This window comes from Sus scrofa, chromosome 9, assembly GCF_000003025.6.
Source record: "Sus scrofa isolate TJ Tabasco breed Duroc chromosome 9, Sscrofa11.1, whole genome shotgun sequence".
Lineage (NCBI taxonomy): Eukaryota > Metazoa > Chordata > Mammalia > Artiodactyla > Suidae > Sus > Sus scrofa.
This window is the reverse complement of record NC_010451.4, coordinates 108,232,234-108,250,976: the sequence shown is the minus strand read 5'-3', so window position 1 is coordinate 108,250,976 and position 18,743 is coordinate 108,232,234. Positions and strand designations below refer to the sequence as shown.

At 45.6% G+C, this 18,743-nt stretch overlaps 1 protein-coding gene across 42 annotated transcripts in view; it reads left to right on the top strand.

Moving 5' to 3' along the window:
* Window positions 2,959–18,743, top strand: part of NRCAM (neuronal cell adhesion molecule) — a 319,153-nt gene continuing 303,368 nt past the window's right edge. For 24 of the 42 annotated variants that reach the window (XM_021063562.1, XM_021063556.1, XM_021063568.1 and 21 more), the window contains exon 1: window positions 3,312–3,495. The gene's annotated coding sequence lies outside the window, so the exon portion shown is untranslated. Of the gene's footprint in view, window positions 3,077–3,265; window positions 3,508–4,483; window positions 5,025–10,172; window positions 12,332–18,743 lie in introns of those variants that run through there. The other 18 variants (XM_021063560.1, XM_021063554.1, XM_021063561.1 and 15 more) reach the window with 10 other exon arrangements.

Sequence of the window (18,743 nt, the reverse complement as noted above, 5' to 3'; positions counted from 1 at the left end):
TTTCAACTGTGCACTCTGGAGCCGGAATGCCCAGGCTTGAATCCCAGCTCTGTCGCTAGCTGTGTGACCTCTGCAAGTGACCTAGCCTCTCTTTCCACTTTCTAAAATGAGGATAATAGCACACACTTCATGGGATGGCTAGGGGATTAAATGAGTTAATAAATGTGAAGTGCTTATGATAGTGCTGGGCACCCCAGAAGGTCTGTGATCATCAAGGGATGGGGAAGACAGTCTATGTTATTCTTTATTAGTTGATTCTATTTATATAGTATTCTTTTTATTAAAGTATAGTTGATTTACAGTGTTGTGTCGATTTCTGCTGTACAGCAAAGTGACTCAATCATATATATATATACACACACACACACACATTGCTTTTTTAAAAAAAAACATTATTTTCCATCTTGGTCTATCCCAGGAGACTGGGTGTAGTTCCCTGCGCTGTAGACCTTATTGTCTATCCATTTTAAAGAGTCCGTGTTATTCTCGGCCTTCTCCTGGGTTTGAGGATGGAGCAAAGCTTGGGATACAGGACAGGGTGAGGCTTAGGGATAGATTAAGGGGAGGCTGTTAAGGTAAGGAGGTGTGTGGTGGGTATCACTGCAAATGTGCTGCCAAATCAGAATGCCTCATGCATCACCAGGCAAACCAAAGGAAGAGTGCTTTTGCCCACTCAGGCATCCTTCTAATCCTTTTCCAGATCATTCCTCTTTCCTCTCTTGCTCCCGTCATTTCAGCTCCTCACGCAGCAGCTGCTGGACTGGTCCTGTGGCTCATCTCTCAAATGACTAATCCCCAGCAGTGCAGAGCTGCAATGCAGTTGAGGTCATAAGCTGGAAGCTAAAACTATATAATCTATTATTACAAACATGCACTATCAAAATGATTTAATTTTTGGTGCTGTCACTGAGATTCCTATTTTTCCCAGAGCTTGTTTCCTCAGTCTTTGTTCTTTTGATTCGAGTATGTATTCCGCTGACATCAGATCAAACAGTTGCTTTTCCAGCCGAAATTTACTGAGTACTTATTATGTCTTAGGCATTGTGCAGTACTTTAAACCGATCCTGATAATAATCCTGAATATTAACTATTGCTCTTCCGTTTGTGAAGGACAACTATAAATCTGGACGGTGTCACTTGCCCAAGGTTCTTTCATGTCCGCGTTACTTCAGCATCCCCAGAGATCCATCTGTGGCTCCACTTGTTTTGGTGGGAAATGAGTCCCACCAAAATAAGACAGATGGCCCTCATTAAGAAGTGGGATTTTTGGAGTTCCTGTTGTGGCTCAGCAGGTTAAAAACCCAACATAGTGTTCCTGAGGATTTGGGTTCCGTCCCCAGCCTTGTTCACCGGGTTAAGGATCCGGCATTGCTGCAAGCTTTGGTGTAGGTTGCAGATGAGGCTCTGGTCCAGTGTTGCCGTGGCTGTGGTGTAGGCTGGCAGCTACAGCTCCAATTTGACCCCTAGCCTGGGAATTTCCATAGGCCACAAATGTGGCTGTTAAAAAAAAAAAAAAGAAAAAGTGAAATTTTGTAGACAGGCAAGCCAACAGATCATTCAGATGTGACAAGTACTATGACTAGAAAGCACAAGACTTCAGAAAGACTTCACAGAGGAGGCAACTAGGCAAGGCTCCCAGGGATGAACAAGAGCTTGCCAGATTGAGAAAAAAAAAAAAAAAAAGAAAGAAAAAAGAGAGAGAGAGGACTATTCTAGATATGAGAAATCTCACACGAGTAGAGACTTAGAGTTATGACAGTTCTTTTCACTGGAGGATGGAGGGGTAAGTTAGGGCCGGGAGAGAAGGAGTGTGCCAGGAGAGCTGGAGTTCATTTTATAGGCAACAGAGAGCCAGAGCAGACATTTAAGAAAGAGTATCATGGAATCACATTCTTTTAATTCAGAGGGAGATCTGGGTAATTAACTGAGAGGTGAGAGGTACCCAGGAGGTAGGGTAAGGACCAGGGTCAGGACCAGGGTCAGAAGAGTGATGGGACTGAGGAGACAACTTGTGCAAAGACCCAGTAGCCAGAGATCATAATACTGTTTTAGGAACTGTGGTTTCAGGAACAAGAGGATGCAAGTGGCAGGAGCACATTTGGGGGTGGAAGGACGGGATGATGGCTGCCCCAGGAGAAAGCAGATGGCTGCTCACTTGCATGCAAGGTGCTGTGGGTTGAAGTGGCAAGTTCAAGCTGAAGTTAGACCCGAGCAGAGGAGTCCTCAGGGCCTTGAAGTTCCACCAGTGCCTTTTTTATTTCTTAATTCCCGCCCCCCCCCCCCCCCACCATGGGGGCCTGGAGCCAGGGGATGGGAAGAGGTGATGAAGGCCTGCAGAAATGTCTTCTTGAATTAAACTAGGGAAGCAAGGAAACAGGGCTCCAGCAGAGGGGAGGGAGGATTGGAGCCTGGAGTAAGGGTCAAATGGTCAAGTCAGGTGAAGCCTGATGGTTGGGAAGAGGCTCTGGGAGATCAGGCCGCAGAAGGAAGTTCACTACTCAAGATCTTGGACACCAGCTAGGATACAGCGCAGAGAGGGCTCCCAAGCCTGCACCTTGCAGCCCCCAGTGTATTTGCTAAAATCCACACATTTAGAAAGTCTCAACTCTCTTTTAAATCGCAAATAATTCTCCACAGTGCTCCCAAATCTGAAATAAGCAAATCTGATCTAATCCTGTTCTCGGGGACCAGAAGATCCAATTCCCACGCTCCTAGACAGCTGAAGATTTCCTGTCTGCGGATTGTTTTGAAAGAAGAGTTGCAAAACGATTAAAAGCAAAACAAAAAGACGACAATTTCAACCATACCAACTGACGAGTTTTGAAGAAATTAAATGCTGTAAAAGAACGAGGATGGGGAGATCACAGACCTCGCACAGAAACCTAAACCCATGAGAGTGGCATTTCAAAACCACCCATTTTCTGGAACATCTTTTGTAGCCCAGATCCCAGCCACCCACGTCCCCGGAACGCTCCTGCCTTCACCCCCTCCCAGCTCCTCCTACCCCCCAGCCCCGACAGCCACCACCTCCTGCGCTGGCAGGATGACGTGGGCTGGTGGTGGCGCGGTCGCTCAGGTGAGGGGCCACCCGGTCCCCGGAGGCGCTGGCGGCCGGAGCCCATTTGCCGCCGCAGCGGCAGGGGCGGGAGGGGTGGGCGGGAGGAGAAGGGGAGGGGGACGTCGGGGCGGAGGCTGGGGAGGGCGCGGGGTGGGGGCGGATCGCACCAAGGGCCGGGCGGGGGGGGGGGGGGCGGGGGGGGGGGGGAGAGCGGCGCGCGGGGGGCGGGGAGGGCGGCAGAGGCGGGGGCGCGCGGGCCAGCCCTGCTCCGCCTGGGTTGCCGGCTGACGCGCGCCGCAGTCGGAGCCTCAAGCTGCGCGGGTGCAGGGAACTGTGCGGGACTGCCAGAGGCTTCAGCTTCGTCGGGGACGGACGACACCGGCGTCGGGGTCGCGGACAGCCGCGCGTGGGCTGTGCGGTGGGCGCGGCGTAAGAACGTGAGTAGCTAGGTGCGTGGCTGGCGGTGAAACTCGGTCCTGCTCCGGGGCAGGGGCTGGGACCGAGGAGGGCTCGGGGGGCTGCTGTGTTGTCACTGGGACGCCGGAACACCCGGGCTTGGCAGCGCCGCGCCAGCTGTCCCTGCGGCAAGGCTAACCTGGTCGCCAGCTCCCCCAGTCCCCTCTGGCGCCGGGAGGAAGAAGGGGACTAGATCCCCGGGCTGGCGAGGCTGAGCTACAGCCGCGCAGGCGTCTCCCTATCACCTTCCAGTTTGTGGCCAACTTGTGCATCCGCGCCCTCCGCTTTCCGCGAAGCATTGCCTGGAAGTGGCTCTGGGGACAGTTGGGCCTGAAGAGGCTGCCGGGGCCGGCCTTGCGGCTTCCCGGGCACGGACGCAGAGGGCGCAGGCTGCCACGCCGCAGGGCTGGCGGGGCGAGGAGCGCAGGTGCTGGGCCGGCGCGCTTGGGCGTGCGCGCGTTCCAGTCCCAGCGGACACATCTGGGCGTGGGCTTTGTTCCGATGCGCTCACACCTGCGCCGATAGCCGGAGTTCGGGAGCGGCCGAACTCCACTCTCGCCGGCCTGGAGAGAACTGGGAGAACCAGGGGTGGGGCACGAGAGAGACCCTGAAATCAATAGGGTAGGGGGCTATTGTCGGCCCTACAGGTCTGGTCCCCGGTCCTGGCGCCCCGCCCGGCCTCCCGGGGCTGGGACTTATTGGGTTGGCACGCCGGGGCTTGGGGCTGACTCAGAAAGCCCCTTCCCTGCTCAGGCTCCCAATGGTGGGATCTGGCATCAGCTTTTCTCGGGGGTGATGTGTAGAACCGGCAGTCGCAACCGGCCTGGAGCATCCATCTCCCGGCCAGCGCCATCTGCGCCGCGCGCCGCCCCCGACCCCTACATGCTGTGCGGGTGGGCGTCGCAGCGCTCGGGTTCCCGGCGGTCCCCCAGCCCAGCCACTCCCCGCCCTCATCTGCCCGTGCGCAGAGGGGGAACCGGGCTGCTGCTGTCCAGTGAGCCAGGGAACGGTCGTTTCTCCCAAAGCTGTTTACTCTGGGCACCAAACGCCGCCGGAGGGTTCCCTGCGCCCAGGATAGGGGTGGGGTGAGGGCCTGGTGAGCAGGTTGCTCCCTTCCGTTCAGGGTCGTCTCCCCTCCGGCTCGACTCCCGGCCGGCGGCAGCATCTTCTATCCTCCGCACGCTCGCTCGGGAACGTCCCTGCGCAGCAGCAGGGGAGGAGAGAAGGCGCGGAGCCGTGGCGTGTCTTTCCCACCCGCCTCTCTTCTGCCGTTTTCGCACCAGCAGTTCCAGCCGGAGGCTGCATCTGCGGAGGAGCCGCCTCTCCTGAGAGCGAAGCGTTCTTTTCCTTCCCAGTCGCACAAGGTTAACTCGCAGAGGTGCGGGTAGGAGGGGCAGGGCCCTTCCTTGCCCGAGGCTCCAGCAAGAAGAGCTGGAGCGGAGTGTAAAGGGGCAGGAGGCATTCTTTCTGCTCCAGGAGCTCCCCCTGGGGCTATTCTGGAAGGAACAAGGTAGCCACTGAATACAAGCATCTGGGGGCTGGGCCGCTTTGTTTGGCACTGCTTTATGCTAACCCTGCCCTGTTATTAAAATATTGTAATAATAGCTCACGAGTAAATGAGGCCTTCCGGAAGTAATGAAGTTGATTTAGGCATTTGGATACTTTTGACTTTCTTGGTGATGATAGCCAACGTTTTCTGAGCGCTTCAGATGTGCCAGGCACTGTGCATGTTACATGTACCTATCACCTCTATTTCCACAGCAACCCCATTTTAAAAATTAGGAGACAGAGACTTGGAGAGGTCAGATAACTTTCCCAAGGCCACACAGCTAGGACGTGAGGCAGCAGGGATTAGCTTTTTGCGCTTACACTTTACCATCCAAGGCTGTGAAAATGTGCCTTAGTTTAGGAGAAGCCTAAAACCACCCAGTGTTTAAAATCAGGGACATATTATAAGCCTATTTAATTCTGGCCCCTGCAGACCTCACAGTAGAAGGCAATATTGTAATCAGCGAATTGCATTGTGGAATAGCCTTTTTATTGCCCTGTATGGCCCTTCAGTTCCTTCACATGTTTCTTTATTCTTGTTAGCTTTTAAGTACTTGGCTGTTAACCCACAATCCAACCAGTTACAGTCACTGGACTGTTCTTAGTGACTGGAGACCCTTGCGATTCCAGGGTGGCCGAGAGGTTCCTGGCACATCACAGCTTTTGAGAAAACCTCTTCTTTTTTTAAGAAAGGGCAAACATTTCCATTTGGCAAACGTTTCTGTTTCAGATTCCCAGCCTGATTCTCCTTTGTAGATTCTTATGACTGCTTTACTCCTCAAACTGGATGTTGGATTTGAATAAGGCCCTAGTATAAAAATTTCAGGAAAGCATTAGTTATCTTGAGTATACGACTGGGACACATTTATAAAGATTCTCGTTGTTAACAAAAAGAGACAGATTTGAAAGAAAGTGAAATCACCTCTTCCTGGAATAGCTTTTAGAATGATTGTAATTGACTGACCAATTGGAAAAGTGAATTCATTTTGCTTTCTTAATCCTACTGGCTCATGGTCTTCTTTCAGCCTGCTTTTTACTTTATTACAGCGAAGTTGTGAAACATTTCACATAATCCAGGAATTTAGAGCTGTAAGAAAAGCCTGTTCCTAAACCTTTGGGTTTCAGAATGGATGCAGTGGTGCTCAAAGAGTTCACCCAGCCATCTAATGCAGCAGATGATAAGGTTTTTGGCCGGTCCACTTACAGCACATCATTTTTGTTCTTGCAGCAGCAACAGTAAATGAAGAGCAAGTCATCTTTGGAAATGGTACTTCCTGTGAGGCTAATGTGACAGTGTGTTTGGTGCAAATGCTTCAGAAGGGTGAGAAGGTGCTAAGAATGTAGCACCCATTCTTTGGTGCTGCAGCCCAAGAATGTTCTACTTGGGCTGTAGAAATTTCCTTAAGAATCTTCTGAAATAGTTCTTGCATGTAGGATCATTCTCCTTGTATAATCCATTGCATATAAATAGAATCTGTGGATGTTGTGTGATGTATATGCAAAGGAGCTATTTAATGGAACCCCTCAGGAAGCTTTCTGGTTAAGGGATAAACTCATTCATTCATTCTTTCATGCATATTTACTGAGTGCCTGAGCGCATGGCCTGCTGTTCTAGGCACTGGGGCTACTGTGGTGAAGAAAGCAGAGTTCCTGCCCTTGGAGGACATTAATTCCATTTTTTTTTGGGGGGGGGTCTTTTTAGGGCCGCACCAGTGGCATATGGAGGTTCCCAGGCTAGGGGTTGAATCAGAGCTGTAGCCGCTGTCCTTTGCCAGAGCCACAGCAACACGGGATCTGAGCCACATCTGTGACCTACACCACAGCTCATGGCAATGCCGGATCCTTAACCCACTGAGTGAGGCCAGGGATTAAACCACAACCTCATGGATGCTAGTTGGGTTCATTAACCACTGAGCCAGGATGGGAACTCCCAATTTTTTGTTTGTTTGCTTTTTTCAGGGCCACACCCATGGCATTGGGAGGTTCCCAGGCTAGGGATCTCATCCGAGCTACAGCTGTCAGCCTGTGCCACAGCCACAGCAACTTGGAATCCGAGTTGCATCTGTGACCTACACTACGGCTCACAGCAATGCCGGATCCTCGACCACTGAGCAAGGCCAGGGCTCAAACACGCAACCTCATGGTTCCTTGTTGGGATTTGTTACTGCTGCACCATGACGGGAACTCCTAATTCCAATTTTATCATCTGTGGCTATATACTTACACAGATTCTTTTTCCACATATCATAAATGTCCGGCTTGATGAACTTGCACAGATTAAACACCCATCTAGCTGTTCTCAAATCAAGAAACAGACTGTTATGAATGTCCAGGAAAGCCCTCTCGTGGCTCCCACTGGTCATTACTCTCCGTTCAGGATAACCACTGAGACACCATGCTTTTTTCTTGATATTCTCACCATGAAATCAGAAGGGCTTAGTCTGAGTTAGCTTGGGCTGTCATAACAAAATACCATGGAGTGGGTAGCTTTCAGAAAGGACATTTATTTTCTGACAGTTCTGAAGCCGGGAAGACAGAGATCAGGGTGTCTGAGTGGGATCTGGTGGGAGCTCTTTTCCTGGCTTGCAGATGCTGGTTCTCCCCGGGTGCTCCTGGACCCTTCCTCAGCCTGTAACTGTGAAGATGTCCTTCTCTCCCTCTCTTCTTCATCCTGTAAGGCCACTGATCCTCTCAGATTAAGGCTCTGCCCTTATGACCTCAGGTGTCCGTAGTGACTTCCTAAAAGCCCTATCTCCAAATACAGTCACATTTGGGCTTAGGGCTTCAACATATGAATCTGGGGCGGGGGGGGGGAACACAGTTCAGTCCCTAGCAGTCCTGATTTGCTGCCTCTGCCAGCAGCCTTTGGAGTTTCATCCCCATTTCCAAAGACCGTTTTCCATCTGAGAAGTGTGGTAACCAGTAACAAATTTAACTGGAATATCGAGTTCCTAAAGTATTCTTCCGTAGGACGTTTTGTCTGTGTGCCTCCAAAGACTGCTTTAGGTCAGCCTTGAAGTGCCGTGATGGTTGGCAAAGAGGAGTTTGCAAGCAATTGAACATTTCTAAATACCTTTAGATGTTCTTTCCCTTTTAAGTTTCTTGCTTCCCCAGCTGAAGGAGCCTTGAACTTTCCTGCCAGATGAGGATGGAGGAGCGTCTAGGGCTTTCCTAGCCTCCCGATCCCTGGGGGCAAGGATCCAGTGGCTTATTTTACTTAACCCTTTGCCCACCCAGGCAAATGAAAAGCTCCTTTCATTTGAGAGAATCTTTATTGGCATCAGAGGCTGAAGTTTCTAAGAATGAGAAAATGGGCCAAAGGGAACTGATGAATGCTTATTTCCCCTCTCAAAATGTGAAGGAGAGGGCTACAAGAGGAAAAAATGGGAATGGCTCTGCCTCCAGTTCTAGCAACTGAAACATTTTCAATACCAGGTTGTCTTCAAATGGTGGAGCAGATGCTATCTGTTGGTAGGAAATTCGACATGTTTTTCCTGTTACTTTTTGTTTTTTACTGTGGTGACAAATGTATAACATACAATTTACTGTTTTGACTTTTTTTTTTTTTTTTTTTTTTTTTTGGCTTTTTAGAGCTGCATCTGTGGCATATGGAAGTTCCCAGGCTAGGGGTTGAATTGGAGCTGTAGTCGCTGGCCTACACCACAGCCACAGCAACATCAGATCCGAGCCCCGTCTGCGACCTACACCACAGCTCACGGCAACGCCGGATCCTTAACCCGCTGAGCGAGGCCAGGGGTCACACCCGCAACCTCATGGTTCCACGTTGGATTCATTTCCACTGAGCCATGATGGGAACTCCTGTTTTAACCATTTTTTTTTTTTTTTTTTTGTCTTTTTGCCATTTCTTGGGCCACTCCCGCGGCATATGGAGGTTCCCAGGCTAGGGGCTGAATTGGAGCCATACCCCCGGCCTACGCCAGAGCCACAGCAATGCAGGATCCGAGCCGTGTCTTCGACCTACACCACAGCTCACGGCGACGCCGGATCGTTAACCCACTGAGCAAGGGCAGGGATCGAACCCGCAACCTCATGGTTCCTAGTCGGATTTGTTATCCACTGCGCCACAACGGGAACTCCCACGTTTTAACCATTTTTAACTGTAGAGTTTAGTGCTATCAAATACTTCCCACTGTTATCCAACTATCACCACCGTCCATCTCTAGAACTTTTCTCACTTTCCCAAACTGAAACTCTGTGCCCATTAAACATTAACTTTCCATCCCCCCCCCACCCCAGCCCCTGGGAGTACCATTTTGTTTTCTCTCTCTATGAAGCTGACGACGCTAAGTAGCTCCTATGAGTGGAATCATGCAATATCTGTCCTTTTGTGATTGGCTTAAGTCACTTAATGTAATGTCTTCAAGGCTGATCCGTATGTCAGAATTTCCTTGCTTTTAAAGCTGAATAATATTTCACTGTATGGACACACCATGTTTTTTTATTCATTCATCCATCAGTGACGAGTTAGGCTGCTTCCACTTTTCCGCTTTTGTAAGTAACACAGCTAGGAACGTGGGTGTACACATACCCTTTTGAATCACTGCTTTCAACTCTTTGGAGTACATACCCAGAAGTAGGATTGTTGCATCGGGTTCTACTTTAATTTTTTGAAGAACCACCATACTGTTTTCCATGGCAGCTGTGCCATTTTACTTTCTCAGCAGCACTGCACAAGGCTTCCATTTTTTTGCATCTTTGCAAACACTGATTTTCTCTTTTCTTTCTTTCTTTTTAAAATTTTATCATAGTATAGTTGACTTACAATATTGTATTAGTTTCAGGTGTACAGCAAAGTGAATCAGCTGTGTATATAGATAGATACATACATACATACAGATATATCCTTTTTTTTCCCCCATTTAGGTTATTACAAACTATTGAGTAGATTTCCCTGTGCTACACAGTAGGCTCTTGTTAAATGTCTCCTTTATACCATAGTATGTATATGTTACTCCCATCCTCCCGTTTCCTTCCTACCCCTCCCACGGTTTTCCCTATGGTACCTATGAGATTGGTTTTGAAATCTGTGGGTTTATTTCTGTTTTATAGATATGTTTTTTGGGTTTTTTTTTTTTTTTTTTGGTCTTTTTGCCTTTTCTAGGCCCGCTCCCATGGCATATGGAGGTTCCCAGGCTAGGGGTCCAACAGAGCTGTAGCCGCTGGCCCACACCAGAGCCACAGCAATGCAGGCTCCAAGCCGCATCTGCAGCCTACACCACAGCTCATGGCAACGCTGGATCTTTAACCCACTGAGCAAGGCCAGGGATTGAACCCACTATCTCATAGTTCCTAGTTGGATTCGTTAACCACTGCGCCACGACGGGAACTCCTAGATATGTTGTTTTGTATCATTTTAATGTGATTCCACATATAGGTGATCTCATATGATATCTCTTTTTATCTGACTTAGCATGGTCATCTCTAGGTCCATGATTTTCTCATTTCTTGATAACAGCCATCCTAATAGGCATAATTTTAAAAGGTATAAGTTAATATTACTATGTATTATGAATAAGTCACAATATTTTCTAACGTATTGGTTTAGTTTTTATTAATGAGGAAATGTGTAGTTTTTCACAGGTGTTATTGACCACTTACTTGGTGTAAACCATGAAATGGGTGCTGTGGAGCATGTGTGTCGTAGTCTGAGAGAAGCCAGCCTTGGTGACACACATTCATGTGCTTTCGGAAGAAAATGTTAAATTAGCATATATGTGTTTGTAGTTCTTTTATGCTAAGTGATTGTGCCCTGAGGTTCGCTTACCTATTAGCATGCTTTTATTTTGCTGAAAACTTTGATAGTATGATTTTTAACTCAGATCAAGAGCACATTTGCTTCATGTCTGGAAATAGGTAGGAACAACGTTCACTGAAGGTTTAGGGAATGTGCCTGCGTTGTCAATTCCAAGTCTGCCCTGGGCATTTCTTCCCACCACAGAGTCTTCAAAGATGACAGCACAAACTCTCACCACCCAATTATAACTGCTTAGCTGAGCTAATAAAAAAGATGTGGTGTCAACTTAATTGACCTATTTTACTGGCCTGCAAGCTTGGAATTTCAAATTAGAAAAAGGCAATTTTTAAAAGTCTGATGCAGAGTTTCCCTGAAATGACTAAAAAGCAACAACAGCAACAGCAAAACCAGTGAATCTAAGAAGTACCCGTAGTAAAAGGGACCAATCTACAGATGTTCATCTACCGCACATACTGTCCAAATGGCTTATTCAGCTGAAAAACGAGAATGATAAATAAATCTTGCCCAGGTGTTCTTTGATTTTCTTCCTTATGGTCCCATGCTAAAGCATTGCTTAATTTACCAGAAATTGAAAATGACAGTTCCTATCTGATGAAGATGATACTTAAAAAAAATTCTCGTTATTAAATGATGATTGGGCTGGAAAGGATTATGTTGAATATACATCTATAGTCATATGTATATTTACATTATCTGCCATGCATGGAGTATTGGTTCAAAACCTGCTGTAACCAGAAAAATACATTCCCAAGGCCATCTGAGGGAATCCTGTAGGAGGTCTTCTACTGTGTAATATGCAATGAATTTGATTTCTCTTTCTCAAGTGGGCTGAGAGCATTCAAAAAATTCAGTATATGTATTCGGTATGGAGTGATCTTTTTCCAAATTTCGACTTGAAAGCTAATTTCATGTCACATTCAGATGCCCTGGCATTTGAACGCTATGATTTATAGCATACATTTTGGACGAATGTTACAAACTCTGGTGAAACACCCTGAACAGCTCCTTGCTCAAGTGGAGGGGAAGGGAAACGTACTAATTGTCCCCTCATTATGCCTGAAGGTAAAAACGGACTGTGGAGAGAGTTTGGTCCTGGAGGGTTTTTTTGGTCTCTGAGGAAGGATGCCTGGAGCTGGTGCGCTGCTGCCTTCCAAAGCCTGGTGCGGCTTTTCAGTGCCTCACCTCAATAGGGAGCTGAGCGGACAAAAGTGAACAAAGGAGGTCTGTTTTGCCTGCCCCACTTGCTGGGCTGTTGTCTTGGCCCTTTTCAGCAAAGGAGGGGTGGGGGGAGCTGGGTCAAAGTTGAAGAACACTGAAAAGGAATTCAAGCTTCATGTCGAAGTTTGAATTATAGCTGTGGTTTGAGTGCCGTGTCGATTAGCTGGAATTGAAAATTTTGAATCTGCGAAGCTTAAGTGACAGATGGTGTTGGAACAGCATACACAGAGCTGGATGGTATGCCCGGGATGTGGCGGGCCCAAGCGAGGCACTCGGTAAGCATCTAGTTAACTGACAAAAGTTGTAAAACTGTAGGAAGTGCAGTTTGATGCTGTGTGCCCCACTAAGACGTTGGACTGTCTGAATTAGGGAAGGCGTCTGGCATACGCTCAGATGCTGGTTCCCCCTAATTGCATTGCAAATATTCTTCTGACTATGCTGCTGCTCCCCTCTCTTATCTAGTGAAATAAATAGAGTTGCCCAATCAGCGTCCCTTGTAAAAATCTCATTACTGTGTTTGGGTATTGACCACAGATTGTTTTGGTAAATGGCAAATAAATCTGTCCCTGATATCGACTAATCGGTGCTTTTTCTTTTGTGAGTGTATTTATGAAGAGTGGTTTCAGCGTTCTCTTCTTAATGGGAGTCCAGTGTTATTATGTTTGCTGTTAAAGTTTTTTAAGATGGTACACGGTTCCCTATCCAATTTGTTAGGCAGCATCTGCCTTAAAATAGCTCCAACAAGAAGCTAGCTGTGTGTATAACTAGAATAATAAGACAGCTACTGGGAAGTCAAGGTTATTGAAATGCAAGGGAAATAATTTAGAGTAACCACTGCTTCCTGGTGCTCCATAAAACTGCAATTGGAAAAATGTTGCTCTGGTGTCTTTGATTATTTAAATGACATAGTGTTTTGTTCCCATGGTTAGTAGCATGATGGTGAAAAGCCTTTTTTATGTACATTTAATACCTTCAAATGAATATTTCTATCGTTAGGGAAATAACATTAACGTAGCAATCATATGAATGAAATAGTAAAGTAAAAATTTTGAGGTAATTAATACCATAATATAAACAAAAGTGAATTTACTTCAGATTTGATTATAGAACTTATGTCACATCTTGTATCTTATATAACTCATGCAATCTAATTTGTATGCCTCACAAATTTTAAGGTAACTTGCATTTTCATAGTTAGGATAATAGTTGGAATAGGGTTGAAAAAGTCCGTGGCTCTGTATATGTTTCTGGTAGCAGTCACCTTGGTGCACAATCACAGTGGAAGGTAAAATACATCAAGGTTTATTGCGGACCTGGGACTAGGAGGGGACTCATTTAACAGCAGGGCAGAGTTCACGGTCAGATTTATTTGCTCGGACTGGGGTCGGAAGAGTAGAGATCAGAGAGTGTAAAGGATTCGAATGGAAGGCTCAGGTAGGTCATGAGAATTGTGGCATCCCAGAGAAGTGTCCTGTGGCAGAAGGAACTAGAGACATTTTGAATAAGGAGGAGAGGAGTTCCCATTGTGGCTTAGCGAAAACAAATCCCACTAGTAGCCATGAGGTGGCAGGCCCTATACCTGGCCGTGCTCAGTGGGTTAAGGATCTGGTGTTGCCGTGAGCTGTGGTGTAGGTTGCAGACTTGGCTTGGATCCTGCGTTGCTGTGGCTGTGGCTGTGGCTGTGGCTGGCAGCTGTAGCTGATTTGACCCTAGCCTCGGAACCTCCATAAGCTGTGGGTGCCGCCCTGTGAAAAGAAAAAAGAAAAGGGGGGGGGCAGTAAAAGACAAAGCATTGTAAAAGTAATAACTTAAAATCTGAAAGAAAGAGAAAGGGAGAAGAAAAAAAAATATTTGTGGCAATTGCTTGGCTGATGGAGACTGGTCTCCCTAGCATCCAGTCTAAATATATATATATATATATATATATATATATATATATATTTAAATTTTTTAATCACAAGATAGATGATTTACAGTGTTGCATTAGTTCAGCAGTTACAGTCACACACATATTATCCATATTCATTTTTTCCATCTTCTTCCATTATGTTATTACAAGATATTGAGTATGGTTCCCTGGGTCATACAGTAGGTCCTTGCTGGTTATCTGTTTTGTATGTAGTAGTGTGTATCTGTTAAGCCCAAACTCCTAATGTATCCTTCCCCCCTTTCTAAATATTTTAAAAAGACTATTGTGATACTTTAGGCCATTGAAGTAACTTGACATCAGAGAAGAGAAATAACTCATACATCACTCTGCAAACATGAAATATGATAGTACACTATTTGTGTTGAAAAGGAAGGCATTGGAGAGAGTTTAGCAGGAGTCAAAGGTAAAGGCCACTTTACCTTTGACTCCTGCTAACGTAACACCGTTTAGTTCTTAGGGAACCCATCTCCTTCTCTCCAGCACTTTGTTCCTTTATCTACAGATGGCTCTGGCTTGAGACAGTTAGATCCATGAGAATGTGAACTTGCCAAACACATTTGGGGTGATTAGTCCTGTTGAACAGGATTCTTCACTTTGCACAGGAGTATATAAGAGAACTTCAAATTTCAACTTAGGAACAATTGTTCAGGGATGTCCACGTAGACAGAATAAGAAGCATGAGAGATACTAAGTGAAACCCTAGCAAATAGGGTTAAGTGAACATCAGTAAAGAGAAGCAAGTTCCTTTGTGGCACTGCAGGTTAAGGATCCAGCATTTCTACAGCTGTGGCTCTGGATATAGCCTTAGCTCAGGTTTAATCCCTGGTCCGGGAACTTTTGCATGTTTGGTATTTGCTGTAGATAGCATTGAGAGGCAGTTCTCTAACGAGAAAGGAATGCTGATAACAAAATAGTCGTCCAGGTAATGCAGGCATTTTTGGCTTTGCTCATACTAGAATTTTCTGAGCTTTCCCCAAGCTTCTGTGCATGGACACACAACCCTTGCTCTGTTCTGCTTGAACCCTGAGCTGCATTTCTCATATGCAGTGGTGTATATGCATGAATCCCTGTGTTTGATGAATGAATAAATGCAAGAAGGAATGACTGAATCCAGACTGCAAAAAGTCAAATGGATCTTTGGTTGGAGAAAATTGGGGAATTTTGTCCCCAGCCCTGTTTGAAGACAGACAAAGTCTAGACCTTGGGAAATCCAACATGTATAATTTCATGCCTGAAATTCTGTATGATTGTAATTTGCTTTCTGGCTCTAAATTAGATACTCAAGCAGGCAGGTGAAATCACTCTATCCAGAAGGGTACCATTTTGGAAATTACCACTGTGGATCCCTAAATGACATTCTTGTGATCCCAAAGAGTTCCTTTGTAATTTTCTACCTTTATTGGCAGCAGATGATTCTGGATTTGCACAAGGCTTTCTTTCCTTCTCCATCTGAAGCTGGTGCTCGTCATTTCTCTCTTGAGATCTCTGGATGGCTGCACACTGATTATGTTGAAGCCCTTTCTGTGATTGCTTTCCACTCTCTGATTTTGAAGAAATCAGGAAGTGAGGCACACAGGACTGAAATGCAAAGTGGGAAAAGGCTAGTTTGGGAAACAGGAGAGCTCAGGCTGCAGCTTTGAAAATGGAACTTTCTCTCCAGTTTTGGTTGGTTATTGAGTACCCCTGTCTATACTTTTCTTTATATTCTGAGATGTGAGTTTAGTTACAGGGTGAACTTTCTTAACTAGTTAGTTAGTGAGTGATTGGATTTGAAGCAGTGGGGCTATGTTTGAGAGATGTCTGGAATGAAAATTCTCTTGAAATTTGTAATTAATTAAATTTTGAGAAATACTGGGCTACTCTACGAAGACTAGAAACTTCAGCATACTATGTGGATTTGAATAAGTTGCCTAAGTACTTCTTTTCCTTAACCTGGAAAGTGAAGATAAAACAGATTTTCTCATCATCAACCCTACCTCCTGAGAGTATGTCCCTAGGACTCATGATGATAAAAATGAAAGTCATGGAGTTCCCGTCATGGCTCAGTGGAACCATGAGGTTGCAGGTTCTATCCCTTGCCTCGCTCAGTGGGTTAAGGATCCAGCGTTGCCGTGAACTCTGTTGTAGGTCGCAGACTCGGCTCGGATCTGGCATTGCTGGGGCTCTGGCATAGGCCAGTGGTTACAGCTCCCATTAGACCCCGAGCCTAGGAAACTCCATATGCCATGGGTGTGGCCTTAGAGAAAGGCAAAAAAAAAAAAAAAAAAAAAAGAAAGTCATGAGAGATAACATCACGCAATGTTCTTATCAGATAGAATGTACCAGCCATTTTTTTCACTATAATATTCTGCCTTATTTGCTTCAGAGAGAACATGTATATCATACGTCCTTAGCAACAACCATGTCTACTTGATTTTGAATAAATGAAGTGGTCTCATGCTGCAACCTGAGAGATTGTATCCTTTTTAGTGTTTCATGGTGGGACTTTTTTCAAAATACAAACTACATTCATAACCTTCAACAAATGATACTTATATATATGAAAGTCAGATTGAATCAATATGATTTTAAAAAGGTGTAAGTTCAGCAAGTACATTTTTTCCCAGTTGAATTCAGTGTCAATAATAGTCTTTCAAGATCTAATTGTGTTTTATTCCAAGCCATATTGTATTCAAATTTTCAAGAGGACAAGCACCCTCAACACATGATAATTATATATATGAAAGTTAGATTGAGTCAATATGATTCCAAAAAGGTATAAGTTCAGCAAGTACACTCTTTCCCAGGTTGTATTCAATGTCAGTGATAGTCTTTCGAGATCTAATTTGTGCTGTATTCCAAGCCATATTCTATTCAAATTTTCAAGAGGACAAACAGTAATCTTTTGTGTCATCCATGACTAACTAGCAACACTGCAAATCAATAAAGCGTGAAACCATTTTAATATATTAAATTCATCCAGCTCACAAGCTGCGTATGCTTAGAGGCTTGATATAAAGAGAAACAGTGAGGCTCGCGAGCTGGTTTATGTGCATATCCTTGTTTGTATTTATTCTGGGCCTTTGCACCTCAGAGAAGAGATAGATACTTAAAAATAGTAGCCACATAGCCACCATGGAAAACAATAGGGAGGCTTCTAAAAATTAAAACTAGAACTACTTTATGACCCAGCATCCCCACTCCTAGGTATACACCCAGAGGAAATGAAAGCAAGATCCTGAAGAGAGATCTACACTCCCATGTTCATTGCAGCTCTATATCCAGTAGCCAAGACATGGAAACCACTTAACTGTCCATCAGGGGAGGAATGGGTAAAGAAGATGTGGTACATACATACAATGGAATATCAGCCACGAGAAGGACGTAAATCCTGCCATTTGTGACAACATGGATGCATCTGGAGGGCATTATGCTAAGTGAAATAAGCCCGACAGAGAAAGACAAAGACTGCATGGTATGAGTTACATGTAGAATCTAAAAAAAAAAAGAAAAGGTCAAACTTGTAGAAACAGAGAGTAGAAAAGTAGTTGCTAGGATCTAGGTATGGGGGAAATAGGGAGAGGCTGGTGAAAGGAAACAGTCTTTCAGCTAAAAGATGAAGAAGATCTGAGGATCTAATGTATAACATGCTGACTATCGTTGATATTACTGTGTTGCTTCGAAGAGAGTAAACCTCAAATGTTCTCATAAAAAACATGTGAGGTGATGAATGTGTTAACTCAGTCCTTTCGTGCTGTATCCATATATCAAGTCACCATGATCCATGCTTAAATATCTTACAGTTTAATTTATACATCTCAGTAAAGCTGAAAAAAAATGGTAGTTATTATTGATTTGGGTATAGACGCAGAGCTTTAGAAAGAAGGATGTATTATGGGTCAGAGCCATCCCCCCAGATTCATAGGTCGAAGTCCTAACCCTTGGTACCTCAGAATGTGGCTTTATTTGGAGATGGGGGTCTTACAATTAGAATGAGGTCATCAGTGGGTCCTAATTCAATGAGAAGTGTCTTCTTAGGAAGAGGAAATTTGGAGGCAGGTACAGTGGGAGAAAGTTTCGTAGAGATGAAGATAGAGACCTTACAAGCCAAGGAATACGCAAGATTGCCAGCAGAGCATCAGAAGCAAGGCGCTCAGGAAGAACCCACCCTGCTTACACCTTGATTTTTAACCTCTAGCCTTCAGAACTGTGAGACCATAAATGTCTGTCATTTCAGCCCCGCAGTGTGTGTAGAAACCCACACAGGGTGCAGTAATAAGGCCACCTGTTTCTTTTTCTTTTTTCTTTTTCTTTTTTGTCTTTTTGCCTTTTCTGGGGTCATTCCCATGGCATAGGGAGGTTCCCAGGCTAGGGGTTGAATTGGAGCTGTAGCTGCCAGCCTACGCCAGAGCCACAGCAACTTGGGATCTGAGCCACGTCTGCGACCCACACCACAGCTCACGGCAATGCTGGATCCTTAACCCACTGAGCAAGGCCGGGGATCGAACCCACAACCTCATGGTTCCTAGTCGGATTCGTTAACCACTGCGCCACGATGGGAACTCCAAAGGCCAGCTGTTTCTAAGTCTATCCCTTACAAAAAAAAGGAAGAATGAAAATACAGTCCCTTCGCATCGCTGTGCTGTATGTCTGAATCCGTATCTCTCAGGGTCTACTTTGTATACCTAAGGAGTGTTTGTATAGAGAGTCATTATTTAGAGAGTTCTCTGGTGGCCTAGCAGGTTAAGGACCTGGCATAGTCACTGCAGTTGCTTGGG